The sequence below is a fragment of the Leucoraja erinacea genome, unplaced genomic scaffold (assembly GCF_028641065.1).
Source record: "Leucoraja erinacea ecotype New England unplaced genomic scaffold, Leri_hhj_1 Leri_1319S, whole genome shotgun sequence".
NCBI classification, from domain to species: domain Eukaryota; kingdom Metazoa; phylum Chordata; class Chondrichthyes; order Rajiformes; family Rajidae; genus Leucoraja; species Leucoraja erinaceus.
Genome location: NW_026575582.1, coordinates 5,207 through 22,968, shown reverse-complemented (window position 1 = coordinate 22,968; position 17,762 = coordinate 5,207).

Here is a 17,762-nt window from a genome sequence, read left to right as displayed (position 1 = left end):
AGCAGCAGTGATGTTGGTGGTTTTTACAGGTAAGTACGTACGTGTTGCGTGTGGGGTACTGCAGAAGGCTTGAGCGACTACATGCGTCACGCCCTTTGACCTTATGACCTTCCGTGCAACCCCCGTATTTAAATATGGCCCTCCCACTGACGTCACTCGAAGCTGGTGCCCCCCCCCCTCTATTGTGGGGCTTTGTGATGTAACTTTGGAAACGGATTGAAAGAGTTTCCGTTTAAAAACTTGCTTTGGGGTATTTTTTAAACGCTGTAACTTGTGAAATAAAGCATGAAACGTGAAGTGAAGCCGTTTATTTTGTTGACGGGGTTAATGTGATTAATAATGTGTGAACATTGATGCGTTAGCTCGTGGCGTTTTGACGAAGGTAGAAGGACACAGAAGACACACACACGTATACATGTATCCAAGATGAGACTTTTAATAGTATACTGGACAAAGTGCAGACCCGCCGCAAGATTCCACCACTTACCCATTCCCCCAACGCAATATTGTACCACTCATGCATAGCCCCCAACTGTGCAGGTGCGACTCATTTCTCCTCATCCCCAGCACTCACTCCTCATCCTCTTCACCCTCCCTCTTCAATCCCTAGAGTGGGAGGGGGGTAGAGAGGGAGGGGGGGGTGTAGAGAGGGAGAGGGTGGGAGTGAGGGTAGATAAGGAGGGGGCATCTCCCTCCCCCACCCCTCCCCATCTTCCTCTACCACCCCATTCCCCACCCCGTCTCCCTCCTCCTCATTTCCTTCATCCTTCTCCCCTCACTCCACCGAGGTCATAGAGCAGCGGCAGGGCCTTGAACTAGGCCTAGTTCTCATACTCGGCCTGGCCTTGGTTGTAGACTCCATCTGTCAGTTTGGCCGCCACCTGGGCTCCAGTCCAGGCCCCGACTTCATCTCCAGGCCCGTCCCTGACCCCAGACCCAGGTTCGTCCTTGGTTCCAGCGGCGGCTTCTTTCTCCGTCCCGGCCCTGGCCCCATCCCAAGCCCCAGGTTCGGCCCTCACACCAGCTCCAGCATCACCCTCCCCACCGGGCTTTGGGTGTCGGGCACCGACAGCCGCTGCCACTCCTCATTCACCGCGAGCGCTGGAGTTGCCTCCCCCTCCCAGAGTGTTCCGTTCTGCCTTGCCAGTGCTTTGTGACGTCACTCAAAATGGGTGAGATCTCAGGCTGTTTTTAAAACTTTAAACAAATAAAAACTTTGGAAATATAGGTGGGAATGTGACGGGAAGATGTTTATTGCCGACGGGAAAAATGTGAGCAGGATGTGTGAAAATGGGAAGCCTGTGGCCTAGCGTTTGGAAGAAAATAGGAATTAAACAGATATTGACACACACGCACACACACACACATACTCGCACGCACGCGCACACACGGGCACACATACACACAGTGATGATGGAAGGTTGCTTTTCAGACAGGAATCTTGTGACTAGTGGTGTGCCTCTGGGATCAGTTCTGGGCCCATGGCTGTTTATGGTTTATATCAGCAATTTGGATGATTGCCAAGTTTTCCGATGACACTAAAGCGGGCGGTATCGTAGATAGCAAAGATGGTTATCAAAAATTACAGCAGGATCTTGATCAGATGTGCGAGTGGGCTGAAGAATGATGGGTAATGGAGTTCAGGTAGATAAGTACAAGATGTTGCATTTTGGCAAGTCTAACATGGGGAGGGGAATCCCAGTGAATAGCAGGGATCTGGGAAGGTTGTAGAGCAAAGGGATCTCAGAGTGCAGGTACATGGTTCCTTGAAATTGGCCGCACACATAGATAGGTTGGTCAAGGAGGCTTTCAACACATTGGCCTTCATCAGTTCGAGTATTGAGTATAGAAGTTGGGAGGTCATGTTGCAGTTGTATAAGACATTGGTGAGGCCACATTTGAAGTATTGTGTTCTGTTTTGCTCACCCTGCTACAGGAAGGATGTTGTTAAACTGGAAAAAGTGCAGAGAAGATTTACAAGGATGTTGCCAGAACATGAGGGCCTGAGATATTGGGAGAGGTTGGGCAGACTAGGACTTTCTCCAAAGTTTAAAGGAGATATGCAGGGCAAGTCTTTTTACATGGAGAGTGGTGGATGCGTGGAATACAATGTCAGGGTAGGTGGTGGAGGCAGATGCCATAGTGGCATTTAAGAGACGTTTAGATGGCACATGGATATGCAGGGAATGGAGGGATATGGATCATGTGCAAGCAAAAGAGATTGTTTTAACTTGGTATCGTGTTCAGCACGGAGATTGTGGGCTGAAGGGCCTGTTCCTGTGCTTGCTCCAAGGCCATTTTGTGGCTTTGATCTGGAGCCCAACTGACCACAATGAGGCCGTAGCAGTTACAGCCCACAGTCAGGCCATTCAATTCAATCAACACCTTGTGGTCATTCAGAAATACATCAATAAATGCTAGTCTGAACAAAATATCGTTGCATTTGGCTCCCCGTGCAACATAAAATAACAAAAAGATTAAATGGATAAAAAGATAAAATAGATAATAGTGGCGGCCCATTACATGGCATTCAAGAGTCTGATGGCTCGTGGGAAGAAGCTGTTGCAAAACCTTGACGTTCTGCTCCTCATGCTACGATATCTTTTGACCGAGGGCAGCGGAGTGAACAGTCCATGATGGAGATGTGTGGGGTCTTTTATAATACTGCTGGTCTTAGACAAGCAACGTTTGCATGCAATGTCCCCGATTGAGGGGGGAGAAGTCCCAATGATTTTTTCAGCCGTCCTCACCACTCTCTGCAAGGACTTCCAGTGGGAGGCTTTACAGTCCCCAAAACAGACAGAGATGCAGCTGGTCAAAATGCTCTCTATGGTGCCCTTGTAGAAAGTGGTGAGGATGGGATGGGGGAGGTGAGCTCCTCTCATTCGGCGCAGAAAGTGCAAACGCTGCTGTGCTCTCTTAACTAATGATGTGATGTTATTTGACCAGGTCAGGCTGTTAGTGATCTGCACCCCCCAAGTACTTAGTGCTACTGACCAGCTCCACATCGATGTCATTAATGTGTAGTGGTGCCGGTTTCTGCTGAAGTCAACGATGACCTCCTTTGTTTTGTCAACATTCAGGATCAGATTGTTCGTGTTGCCCCAGTCCACCAGTTGCTTCATCTCCTCCCTGTAAGCCAGTTCATTGTCGTCCCGGATAAGGCCCAGCACTGTTGTGTCATCTGCGTGCTTCATGATGTGGTTTGTACTAAACCTGGCACAACAGTCATGGGTCATCAGGGTAAACAGCAGTGGATTCAGGACACAGCCCTGAGGGGAACCGGTGCTCAGAGAGATGATGTTGGAGGTGTTGTTTCCACCCCGCACTGACTGGGGTCTGATCTGTAGATCACACCTGTAGAACCACAGCCATGGAAATAATGGCCTAGTTTCCTAGTGTCTTGCAAATTTCCAGATCACGGTTTTAAATCCACCCTTTGCCAGAGGATGTTGAGTAGAGCACATTGAGCAGATGAGTTGACCAGGTGGGCTGAGCAATGATGGATGCAATTTAATACAGAGAAGTGCAAGATGTCGCATTTTCTGGTCAAACCAGGGCAGGACTTTCACAGTGATTCGCAGGGCTCTGAGAGTGTTGTCGAGCAGAGGGATCCAGGACTGCAGGTACAATGTTCCCTGAAAGTGTCAACACATATAGATAGGGTGTTCAAGGAGGCTTTCGGCACTTTGACCTTCATCAGTTAGAGTATTGAGTACAGAAGTTGGGATGGTATTGTACAGTTGTATAATGGCCTTGTCCCATGGTACGAGTTCATTCCAAGAGCTCTCCCGAGTTTAAAAGAAATCAAGTTAGAGTATTGGTCCAAATCCGAAATGCCAGCCTGTGCCTTGCCTCTGTCTCTGCCCCGGTCCAGCTCATTGTGAAGCCTCCATTGGGTGAGGCACAGGCTGGCAATCAGCCAGACTGGCAATCAGCCAGACTCGCCCACATAAAGTTCCGGGACGGGCGGGCGGAGAGGGTGAGTTCAGTCCCCGCGGACAGCATGGGTGTCGTGTTGGATGCGATACTGCTCACCGTGTGTCTGCTCTGTGTTCCAGCCCGTTCACAAGGCAAGTATAGACTATTGTGTTCAGCTTTGGTCATCATGATGGAGGAAGAATACTGTTAAATCAGGTAGGGAGCAGCGAAGATTTACGAAGATCTTGCCAGGACTCGAGGGCCTGAGCTATAGGGAGAGGTCAGGCAGGCTGAAGAAGGGTCTCAACCCGAAACGTCACCCATTCCTTCTCTCCAGAGATGCTGCCTGACCCACTGAGTCACTTCAGTTTTTGTGTCCATCTTAGGAGTTTAGGCTTTGGAGCACAGGAGGATAAGGGGTGATATGGAACGAGCTGCCTGAGGAGGTAGATGAGGCAGTTACTATAACAACGTTTAAATAATGTGTGGACAGGTGGATGGATAGGAGGGATGAGCCAAAATACTGTTCACTCACCCTATCGATTCAGTGTATGATCTTACACCCCTCATTAAGATCACCCCTCAGCCCCCTGCACTCCAAGGAACAAAGTCCTAGCCTGTCCAACCTCTCCCTTTAGCCCAGGCCCACGAATCCTGGTAACATCCTCTTAAATCTTCTCTGCACTCTTTCCACCTTAATGACATCCTTCCTGTAGCACGATGGCTAAATGTTTCCTGCATCGTGTGTTGTTATTCTCTGAGCTCAGGCCCCTGATGCAGTGACGGTAATGGCAGTGGAATCGTTCACACTGACCGTGACTTGTAGATCCGCCCTTGCCCTCTTTCACTGTTGTTGTTTCTTGCAATGTTTCAGAGTGGACTGAAGATATTTACATTAATCCACGGAATTCTATCACAGGCGCTGCTGGTTTAGATGAAGCCGTCAATGCTGCAATCCAAAGATACAACAATGTATCCAATGATATCTACCTGTATACAGCTCGGAAGATAATACAAGCAAAGGTACAGGTAAGGAGAGAGCAGTTCTGGTCGCCCGATTACAGGACAGATGTGGAGACTGGAGAGGGAGCAGAGGTGCTTCACCAGTTTAAAGGAGATGTTCGGGGGAAGTTTTTTTACAGGGTGGAGTGGTCCAGGAATGAGCTGCCGGGGGTGGTGGTGGTGGTGGAAGCAGATACGATAGTATCTGATAGATAACTGTTAAGATATAACATCGATCGGAACGAAATTTGTTGCACTCTTAGCACAGGAGAACGGTGAGTGCGCTGGCAAAAAATCGTAGTGCCATCTCTTACTGTTTTTGGGCAAAAAGAAAAACCGTGCAAACTGGAGGAAAACAAGATCAGAGTTTTAGTTATGTATCGATAGATGGAAGATAGATGGACCAAACATCAGCATGTTGACTAGGGTAGATTGAGCGTGCTGGTTGGCATGGGCCAGTTGGTCCAAAGTGCCTGTTTCTGACAGCTTATTGAGCTGAGAAATTATATTCCTATGATGTCATTAAAGGAGAAATGCTCTTTTGTGTTTGGAAACAAAGTGGAATGGCACCAAGCCAAAAGATTTGGCGCCAAATGGTTTTGGATTGGCGCCAAAGAAAAGCAAGGTCGGAACAGGAAGCAAGGAAAACAAGTGGGGCATTAAGTAAGTGTCACCGAAGATAGCAGCCGAAAGCTGGAAGCCTAACCAGCAGGACAGCGACGGTGTCAACTTACCTGGAACATTTTCCAGGGCTGTGCAGCCAAGGCAAAGTGGCAGAAGAGGCCCAGGAGCCGCCAACGACGTCGAGTGAGGACCTTGTACCGGGTACCTCACGGACAGGTCCAGTGAAGCCACCGACGAAACGGAGTATGCCCGGCTTGGAGAAGAGTCAACCCGGTCGAGGGAGAAAGCCGGTCGTCAAATCCGGGAATGTCATATCCGGGAATGTCCTCATATCCGGGAATGTCGTCATATCCGGGTATGTCTTCATATCCAGGAATGTCGGCATATCCAAAATGTCGTCATATCCGGGTATGTCGTCATAACCGGGCATTTCGTCATATCCAGGAATGTTGTCATATCCGGGAATGTCATCCTACCCGGCAATGTTGTTATATCCGAGATGTCGTCATATCTAGGAAAGTCGTCATTTCCAGGAGTGGCGTCATATCCGGGAATGTCATCATATCCGGGTATGTTGTCATATCTGGGAATGTCGTCATATTCAGGTATGTCGTCATATCCGGGAATGTCACATCCGGGAATGTCCTCATATTCGGGAATGTCATATCTGGGAATATCCCCATATACGGGTATGTCGTCATATCCGGGAATTTCGTCATATCTGGGAATGTCATCATATCTGGAAATGTCATATCTGGGAATGTCTTCATATCCGGGTACGTCGTCATATCTGGGAATGTCATCACATCCAGGTATGTCGTCATATCCGGGCATGTCGTCATATCCCGGTATGTCGTCATATCTGGGAATGTCGTCATATCTAGTAATGTTGTCATATCCGAGATGTCGTCATAACTAGGAAAGTCGTCATTTCCAGGAATGTCGTCATATCCGGGTATGTCGTCATATTCGGGAATGTCTGTATATCTGGGAATGTCGTCATATCCAGGTATGTCTTTAAATCTGGGAACGTCGTCATATCTGGGTACGTCTTTAAATCCGGGAATGTCATCATATCCGGTAATGTCATCATATCCGGGTATGTCGACATATCCGGGTATGTCGTCATATCCGGGTATGTCATCATATCCGGGAATGTCGTCATATCCGGGTATGTCGTCATATCCAGGAATGTCCTCATATCCGGGAATGTTGTCATATCCGGGAATGTCGTCATATCCGGGTATGTCGTCATATCCGGGAATGTTGCCATATATGGGAATGTCGTCATATCTGGGTATGTCGTCATATCGGGGAAGATCGTCATATCCGGGTATGTCGTCATATCCAGGTATGTCGCCATATCCGGGAATGTCATATCATATCCGGGAAGATCCGCACATATCGTCATGTCCGGTATGTCGTCATATCCGGGTATGTTGTCATATCCGGGAATGTCGTCATATCCAGGTATGTCGTCATATCCGGGAATGTCATCATATCCGGGAATGTCGTCATATCCGTGTAATGTCGTCCATTTTCAGGTATGACATAATATCCGGGAATGTCGCCATCTCCAGGAATGGCTATCATATCCGGAAATGTCATCATATCTGCGAATGTCGTCATATCCGGGAATGTCGACATATCTGGGCCCGTCATATCCGGGTAATGTCGGCATATCTGGGAATGTCGTCATATCCGGAATGTTGTCATTACCGGGTATGTAGTCATATGTGGGAATGTCGTCATATCCGGGTATGTCATCATATCCAGGAATGTTGTCATATCCGGGTATGTCATCATATCCGGGAATGTCATAATGTCCGGGTATGTCGTCATATCCGGAATGTCGTCCATATCCGGGTATGTCGTCATATCTGGGTATGTCGTCATATCTGGAAATGTCATCATATCGGGAATGTCGTCATATCCGAGATGTCGTCCTGGGAATGTCGTCATCCCGGGAATGTTGTCATATCCGGGTATGTCATCATATCCGGGAATGTCGTCATATCTGGGAATGTCGTCATATCCAGGTATGTCATCATATCCAAGAATGTCGTCATATCTGGGTATGTCGTCATATCCGGGAATGTTGTCATATCCGGGAATGTCATCATATCCGGGAATGTCAGTCATATCCGGGAATGTCATCATATCCAGGAATGTCGTCATATCCGGGAATGTCGTCATATCCGGGAATGTCATCATATCCGGGGATGTCGTCATATCCGGGTATGTCATCATATCTGGGAATGTCGTCATATCCGGGAATGTCATCATATCCGGGAATGTCGTCCGGGAATGTCGTCATATCCAGGAATGTCGTCATATCCGGGAATGTCGTCATATCCGGGAATGTCGTCATATCCGGGAATGTCGTCATATCCGGGAATGTCATCATATCCGGGTATGTCGTCATATCCGGGTATGTCATCATATCCGGGAATGTCATCATATCCGGGAATGTCGTCATATCCGGTAATGTCGTGATATCCGGGAATGTCGTCATATCTGGGAATGTCGTCATATCCGGGAATGTCATCATATCCGGGTATGTTGTCATGACCGGGAATGTTGTCATATCCGGGTATGTCGTCATATCCGGGTATGTCGTCATATCCGTCATGATATCTGGGGATGTCGTCATATCTGGGAATGTCGTCATATCCGGGAATGTTGTCATATCTGGGAATGACGTCATATCCGGGTATGTCGTCATATCCGGGAATGTCGTCATATATGTCCGGGTATGTCGTCATATCCGGGAATGTCGTCATATGTGGGTATGTCGTCATATCCGGGAATGTCGTCATATCCGGGAATATCGCCATGTCGCCATATCCGGGAATGTCGACATAGCTGGGAATGTCGTCATATCCGGGTATGTCAACATATCCGGGAATGTCACCATCTCCGGGATTGGCTTCCTATCTGGGAATGTTGGCTTATCCGGGTATGTCGTCATATCCGGGAATGTCGTCATATCCGGGAATGTCGTTATATCCGGGAATGTCATCATATCCGGGAATGTCGTCATATCCGGGTATGTCGTCATATCCGGGAATGTCGTCATATCCGAGAATGTTGTCATATCCGGGTATGTTGTCATATCCGGGAATGTCGTCATATCTGGGAATGTCGTCATATCCGGGTATGTCGTCATATCCGGGAATGTCGTCATAACCGGGAATGTCGTCATATCCGGGAATGTCGTCATATCCGGGAATGTCGTCATATCCGGGTATGTCGTCATATCCGGGAATGTCGCCATATCCGAGAATGTTGCCATATCCGGGTATGTCGTCATATCCGGGAATTTCGTAATAGCCGGGAATGTCGTCATATCCAAGATGTCGTCATATCCGGGAATGTCATCATATCCGGGAATGTCGCCATATCCGGGAATGTCGTCATATCCGGGTATGTCGTCATATCCAATGTCGTCATATCCGGGAATGTCGTCATATCCGGGAATGTCGTCATATCCGGGAATGTCGTCATATCCAGGAATGTCGTCATATCCGGGAATGTCGTCATATCCGGGTATGTCTTCATATCCGGGAATGTCGTCATATCCGGGAATGTCGTCATATCCGGGTATGTCGTCATATCCGGGAATGTCGTCATATCCGGGAATGTCGTCATATCCGGGAATGTCGTCATATCCGGGAATGTCGTCATATCCGGGTATGTCGTCATATCCGGGAATGTCGTCATATCCGGGAATGTCTTCATATCCGGGAATGTCGTCATATCCGGGAATGTCGTCATATCCGGGAATGTTGTCATATCCGGGAATGTCGTCATATCCGGGTATGTCGTCATATCCGGGAATGTCGTCATATCCAGGATGTCATCATATCCGGGTATGTCGTCATATCCGGGTATGTCGTCATATCCGGGAATGTCGTCATATCCGCGAATGTTTCATATCCGGGAATGTCATCATATCTGGGAATGTCGTCATATCCGGGTATGTCGTCATATCCGGGAATGTCGTCATATCCGGGAATGTCGTCATATCCGGGAATGTCGTCATATCCGGGTATGCCCTCATATCTGGGTATGTCGTCATATCCAGGTATGTCGTCATATCCGGGAAAGAACATCATATCCAGGAATGTCGGCATTTATGGGAATATCGTCATAACCGGGAATGTCGTCATATCCGGGCATGTCGTCATATCTGGGAATGTCGTCATATCCAGGAATGTCGTGGTATCCGGGAATGTCATCATATCCGGGTATGTCGTCATATCCGGGTATGTCTTCATATCCGGGTATGTTGTCATATCCGGGAATGTCGTCATATCCGGGAATGTCGTCATATCCAGGTATGTCGATATATCCGGGAATGTCGTCATATCATATCCGGGAATGTCGTCATATCCGGGAATGTCGTCATATCCTGGTATGTCGTCATATGTCGTCGTCATATCCGGGTATGTCGTCATATCTGGGAATGTTGTCATATCCGGGAATTATGTCATATCCAGGAATGTCGCCATATCTGGGAATGTCGTCATATCCGGGTCGCCATATCCCAGAATGTCATCATATCCGGGAATGTCGTCATATCCGGGTATGTCGTCATATCCGGGTATGTCGTCATATCCGGGAATGTCGTCATATCTGGGAATGTCGTCATATCCGGGTATGTCGTCATATCCGGGAATGTCGTCATATCCGGGTATGTCGCCATATCCGGGTATGTCGTCATATCCGGTTATGTTGTCATTATGGGTATGTCGTCATATCTGGGTATGTCGTCATATCCGGGAATGTCGGGAATGTCGTCATATCCGGGAATGTCGTCATATCCTGGAATGTCGCCATATCCGGGTATGTCGTCATATCCGGGGAGTGTTGTCATATCCGGAAATGTCGTCATATCCGAGAATGTCGCCATATCCGGGAATGTTTTCATATCCGGGTATGTCGTCATATCCGGGAATGTCATCATATCTGGGTATGTCGTCATATCCGGGAATGTCGCCATATCCGGGAATGTCTTCATATCCAGGAATGTCGTCATATCCGGGTATGTCGTCATATCCGGGATGTCGTCATATCCGGGAATGTAGACATATCTGGGAATGTCGTCATATCCGGGTATGTCGTCATATCCAGGAATGTCATCATATCTGGGAATGTCGTCATATCCGGGAATGTCGTCATATCCGGGAATGTCGTCATATCCGGGTATGTCGTCATATCCGGGTATGTCATCATATCCGGGTATGTCGTCATATCCGGGCAATGTCGTCATATCCGGGAATGTCGTCATATCTTGGAATGTCGTCATATCCGGGTATGTCGTCATATCCGGGTATGTCGTCATATCCGGGAATGTCGTCATATCCGGGAATGTCGTCATATCCGGGTATGTCATATCCGGGAATGTCGTCATATCCGGGAATGTCGCCATATCTGGGAATGTCGTCATATCCGGGAATGTCGTCATATCCGGGAATGTCGCCATATCTGGGTATGTCGTCATTATCCGGGTGTCCTGATATGTAATGTCGCCATATCCGGGAATGTCGACATATCCGGGAATGTCATCATATCCGGGAATGTCGTCATATCCGGGAATGTCGTCATATTCAGGATGCCATAATAACCGGGTATGTCGTCATATCGGGGAATGTCGTCATATCCGGAAATGTCGTCATATCCGGGAATGTCGGCATATCCGGGAATGTCGTCATATCCGGGTATGTCGTCATATCCGGGAATGTCGTCATATCCGGGAATGTCGTCATATCCGGGAATGTCATCATATCCGGGTATGTCGTCATATCCGGGTATGTCGTCATATCCAGGAATGATATCATGTCCGGGTATGTCGTCATATCCGGGAATGTCGTCATATCCGGGTATGTCGTCATATCCGGGATATCTGTGTATGTCGTCATATCCGGGAATGTTGCCATATCCGGGAATGTCGTCATATATCCGGGAATGTCGCCATATCTGGGTATGTCGCCATATCTGGGAATGTCGTCATATCCGGGAATGTCGTTATATCCGGGAATCGTCATATCCGGGAATGTCATCATATCCGGGAATGTCGTCATATCCGGGAATGTCGTCATATCCGGGTATGTCGTCATATCCGGGAATGTCGTCATATCCGGGAATGTCGTCATATCCGGGTATGTCGTCATATCCGGGAATGTCGTCATATCCGGGAATGTTGTCATATCCGGGAATGTTGTCATATCCGGGAATGTCGTCATATCCGGGTATGTCGCATATCCGGGAATGTCGTCATATCCGGGAATGTCGCCCGGGAATGTCGCCATATCCGGGAATGTCGTCATATCCGGGAATGTCGTCATATCCGGGAATGTCGTCATATCCGGGAATGTCGTCATATCCAGGGAATGTTGTCATCAATCCGGGTATGTCGTCATATCTGTTTATGTCGTCATATCCGGGTATGTCGTCATATCCGGGAATGTCGTCATATCCGGGAATGTCGTCATATCCGGGTATGTCGTCATATCCGGGAATGTCGTCATATCCGGGAATGTCGTCATATCCGGGAATGTTTTCATATCTGGGAATGTCGACATATCGGGAATGTCGTCATATCCGGGTATGTCGTCATATCCGAGAGTGTCATGATATCTGGGGATGTCATGGTATCGGGGAATGTCGTCATAACCGGGGATGGCGTCATATCCGGGAAATGTCGTCATATCCGGGAAAGAACATCATATCCAGGTAATGTCGTCATATCCGGGAATGTCATCATATCCGGGAATGTCGTCATATCCGGGAATGTCGTCATATCAGGGAATGTCGTCATATCTGGGAATGTCGTCATATCCGGGAATGTCATCATATCCGGGAATGTCGTCATAGCCAAGAATGTCGTCATGCTTGGGAATTTCGCCATCTGGGAATGTTGCCAAATCCGGGAATGTCGTCATATCTGGGTATGTCGTCATATCCGGGAATGTCGTCATATCCGGGAATGTCGTCATATCCGGGAATGTCTTCATATCCGGGAATGTCGTCATATCCGGGAATGTCGTCATATCCGGGAATGTCGTCATATCCGGGAATGTCGCCATATCCGGGAATGTCGCCATATCCGGGAATGTCGCCATATCCGGGAATGTCGTCATATCCGGGAATGTCGTCATATCTGGGTAGGATATGTGTCGTCATATCCGGGAATGTCGTCATATCCGGGAATGTCGTCATATCCAGGGTATGTCATCATATCCGGGTATGTCGTCATATCCAGGAATGTCGTCATATCCGGGAATGTCGTCATATCCGGGAATGTCGTCATATCCGGGAATGTCAGTCATATCTGGGAATGTCGTCATATCCGGGAATGTCGTCATATCCGGGAATGTCATCATATCCGGGTATGTTCGTCATATCCGGGAATGTCACCATATCCGGGAATGTCATCATATCCGGGAATGTCGTCATATCCGGGAATGTCGTCATATCCGTATCCGGGGTATGTCGTCATATCCGGGAATGTCGTCATATCCGGGTATGTCGTCATATCCGGGAATGTCGTCATATCCGGGTATGTCATCATATCCGGGAATGTCGTCATATCCAGGAATGTCGTCATATCCGGGAATGTCGTCATATCCGGGTATGTCATCATATCCGGGAATGTCGTCATATCCGGGTATGTCGTCATATCCAGGAATGTCGTCATATCCGGGAATGTTGTCATATCCGGGAATGTCGTCATATCCGGGAATGTCGTCATATCCGGGTATGTCGTCATATCCGGGTATGTCATCATATCCGGGAATGTCGTCATATCCGGGTATGTCATCATATCCGGGAATGTCGTCATATCCGGGAATGTCGTCATATCCGGGAATGTCACCATATCCGGGTATGTCGTCATATCCGGGAATGTCGTCATATCCGGGTATGTCGTCATATCCGGGAATGTCGTCATATCCGGGAATGTCGTCATATCCGGGTATGTCGTCATATCCTGGGAATGTCATCATATCTGGGTATGTCGTCATATCCGGGAATGTCGTCATATCCGGGTATGTCGTCATATCCGGGAATGTCGTCATATCCGGGAATGTCGTCATATCCGGGTATGTCGCCATATCCGGGAATGTCGTCATATCTGGGAATGTCGTCATATCCGGGAATGTCGCCATATCCGGGAATGTCATCATATCCGGGAATGTCGTCATATCCGGGAATGTCGTCATATCCGGGAATGTCGTCATATCCGGGAATGTCGTCATATCCGGGAATGTCGTCATATCTGGGAACGTCATATCCGGGAATGTCGTCATATCCAGGAATGTCATCATATCCAGGAATGTCATCATATCCGGGAATGTCGTCATATCCGGGAATGTCGTCATATCCGGGAATGTCGTCATATCCAGGTATGTCATATCATATCCGGGAATGTCGTCATATCCGGGAATGTCATCATATCCGGGTTGGATATCCGGGTATGGTCGTCATATCCGGGAATGTCGTCATATCCGGGAATGTCGCCATATCCGGGAATGTCGTCATATCCGGGAATGTCGTCATATCCGGGTATGTCGCCATATCCGGGAATGTCGTCATATCCAGGAATGTCATCATATCCGGGAATGTCGTCATATCTGGGAATGTCGTCATATCCGGTTATGTCGTCATGTCGTCATATCCGGGTATGTGTCGTCATATCCGGGTATGTCGTCATATCCGGGAATGTTGTCATATCCGGGAATGTATCCGGGTATGTCATATCCGGGAATGTCGTCATATCCAGGTATGTCGTCATATCCGGGAATGTCGTCATATCCGGGAATGTCGTCATATCCGGGAATGTCATCATATCCGGGAATGTCATCATATCCGGGTATGTCGTCATATCTGGGAATGTCGCCATATCCGGGTATGTCGTCATATCCGGGAATGTCATCATATCTGGGAATGTCCCCATATCCGGGTATGTCGTCATATCCGGGAATGTCATCATATCCGGGTATGTCGCCATATCTGGGAATGTCGTCATATCCGGTAATGTCGTCATATCCGGGAATGTCGTCATATCCGGGAATGTCGTCATATCCGGGAATGTCGTCATATCCGGGAATGTCGTCATATCCGGGAATGTCGTCATATCTGGGAATGTCGTCATATCCGGGAATGTCGTCATATCCGGGAATGTCGTCATATCTGGGAATGTCGTCATATCCGGTAATGTCGCCATATCCGGGAATGTCACATATCCGGGTATGTCGTCATATCCGGGAATGTCGTCATATCCGGGAATGTCGTCATATCCGGGAATGTCATCATATCCGGGAATGTCGTCATATCCTGGAATGTCGTCATATCCGGGAATGGGAATGTCATCATATCCGGGTATGTCGTCATATCCGGGTATGTCGTCATATCCGGGTATGTCGTCATATCCGGAATGTCGCCATATCCGGGAATGTCATATCCGGGAATGTCGTCATATCCGGGAATGTCGTCATATCCGGGAATGTCGTCATATCCGGGAATGTCGTCATATCCGGGAATGTCATCATATCCGGGAATGTCGTCATATCCGGGAATGTCGTCATATCCGGGAATGTCGTAATATCCGGGAATGTCGTCATATCTGGGAATGTCGTCATATCCGGGAATGTCGTCATATCCGGGTATGTCGTCATATCCGGGAATGTCGTCATATCCGGGAATGTCGTCATATCCGGGAATGTCGTCATATCCGGGAATGTTGGCATATCCGGGAATGTCGTCATATCCGGGAATGTCGTCATATCCGGGAATGTCGTCATATCCGGGAATGTTCGTCATATCCAGGAATGTCGTCATATCTGGGAATGTCATCATATCCGGGTATGTCGTCATATCCGGGAATGTCGTCATATCCGGGAATGTCGTCATATCCGGGAATGTCGCCATATCCGGGAATGCCATTATCCGGGTATGTCGTCATATCCGGGAATGTCGTCATATCCTGGAATGTCGTCATATCCGGAAATGTCGTCATATCCGGGAATTCCGTCATATCCGGGAATGTCGTCATATCCGGGAATGTCGTCATATCCGGGAATGTCGTCATATCCGGGAATGTCGTCATATCCGGGAATGTCGTCATATCCAGGAATGTCGTCATATCCAGGAATGTCATCATATCCGGGAATGTCGTCATATCCGGGAATGTCGTCATATCCGGGAATGTTGTCATATCCCGGGAATGTCGTCATATCCGGGAATGTCGTCATATCCAGGAATGTCGTCATATCCGGGAATGTCGTCATATCCGGGAATGTCGTCATATCCGGGAATGTCGTCATATCCAGGGTATGTCGTCATATCCGGGAATGTCGTCATATCCGGGAATGTCATCATATCCGGGAATGTCGTCATATCCGGGAATGTCGTCATATCCGGGAATGTCGTCATATCCGGGAATGTCGTCATATCCGGGTATGTCGTCATATCTGGGAATGTCGTCATATCCGGGAATGTCGTCATATCCGGGAATGTCGTCATATCCGGGAATGTCGTCATATCCAGGAATGTCGTCATATCCGGGAATGTCGTCATATCCGGGAATGTCGTCATATCCGGGAATGTCGTCATATCCGGGAATGTCGTCATATCCGGGTATGTTGTCATATCCGGGAATGTTGTCATATCCGGGAATGTCGTCATATCCGGGAATGTCGTCATATCGGGGAATGTGTCGTCATATCCGGGAATGTCGTCATATCCGGGAATGTCGCCATTCCTGGTATGTTGTCATATCCAGGAATGTCGTCATATCCGGGAATGTCACCATATCCCGGAATGTCGTAATGTCCGGGTATGTCGTCATATCTGGGAATGTCTTCATATCTGGGTGTGTCGTCATATCCAGGAATGTCATCATATCAGGGAATGTCGCCATATCTGGGAATGTCATCATATCCGGGAATGTCGTCATATCCGGGAATGTCGTCATATCCGGGAATGTCGTCATATCCGGGTATGTCGTCATATCCGGGAATGTCGTCATATCCGGGAATGTCGTCATAACCGGGAATGTCGTCATATCCAGGAATGTCGTCATATCCATATATGGGAATGTCGTCATATCCGGGTATGTCGCCATATCCGGGTATGTCGTCATATCCGGGAAGATCATCATATGTGGGTATGTCATCATATCCGGGAATGTCGTCATATCCGGGTATGTCGTCATATCCGGGAATGTCGTCATATCCGGGAATGTCGTCATATCCGGGAATGGGGTATGTCGTCATATCCAGGGGGATGTCGTCATGTCATCATATCTGGGAATGTCGTCATATCTGGGTATGTCGTCATAACCGGGAATGTCGTCATATCCGGGTATGTCGTCATATCCGGGTATGTCGTCATATCCGGGAATGTCATCATATCCGGGAATGTCATCATATCCGGGTATGTCGTCACATCGGGGAATGTCGTCATATCCGGGAATGTCGTCATATCCGGGAATGTTGCCATATCCGGGTATGTCGTCATATCCGGGCCATATCCGGGAATGTCGCCATATCCGGGTATGTCCACATATCCGGGAATGTCATCATATCCGGGTATGTCGTCATATCCGGGAATTTCGTCATTTCCGGTAATGTCGTCATCTGGGAATGTCGGCATATCCGGGAAAGTCGGCATATGCGGGACTGTCGTCATATCCGGGTATGTTGTCATATCCGGGAATGTTGACATATCCGGGTATGTCTCCATATCCGGGAATGTTGCCATATCTGGAAATGGTCATCATATCCGGGAATGCTCGTAATATCCGGGAATATGAGGGCTTTTGCGGATCTGGCGACATACCCGGGTATGAGGTACTTTTCCGGATCTGGCGACATACCCGGGTATGAGGACTTTTGCGGATCTGGCGACATACCCGGGTATGAGGACTTTTGCGGATCTGGCGACATACCCGGGTATGAGGACTTTTCCGGATCTGGCGACATACCCGGGTATGAGGACTTTTCCGGATCTGGCGACATACCCGGGTATGAGGACTTTTCCGGATCTGGCGACATACCCGGGTATGAGGACTTTTGCGGATCTGGCGACATACCCGGGTATGAGGACTTTGCCGGATCTGGCGACATACCCGGGTATGAGGACTTTTCCGGATCTGGCGACATACCCGGGTATGAGGACTTTTCCGGATCTGGCGACATACCCGGGTATGA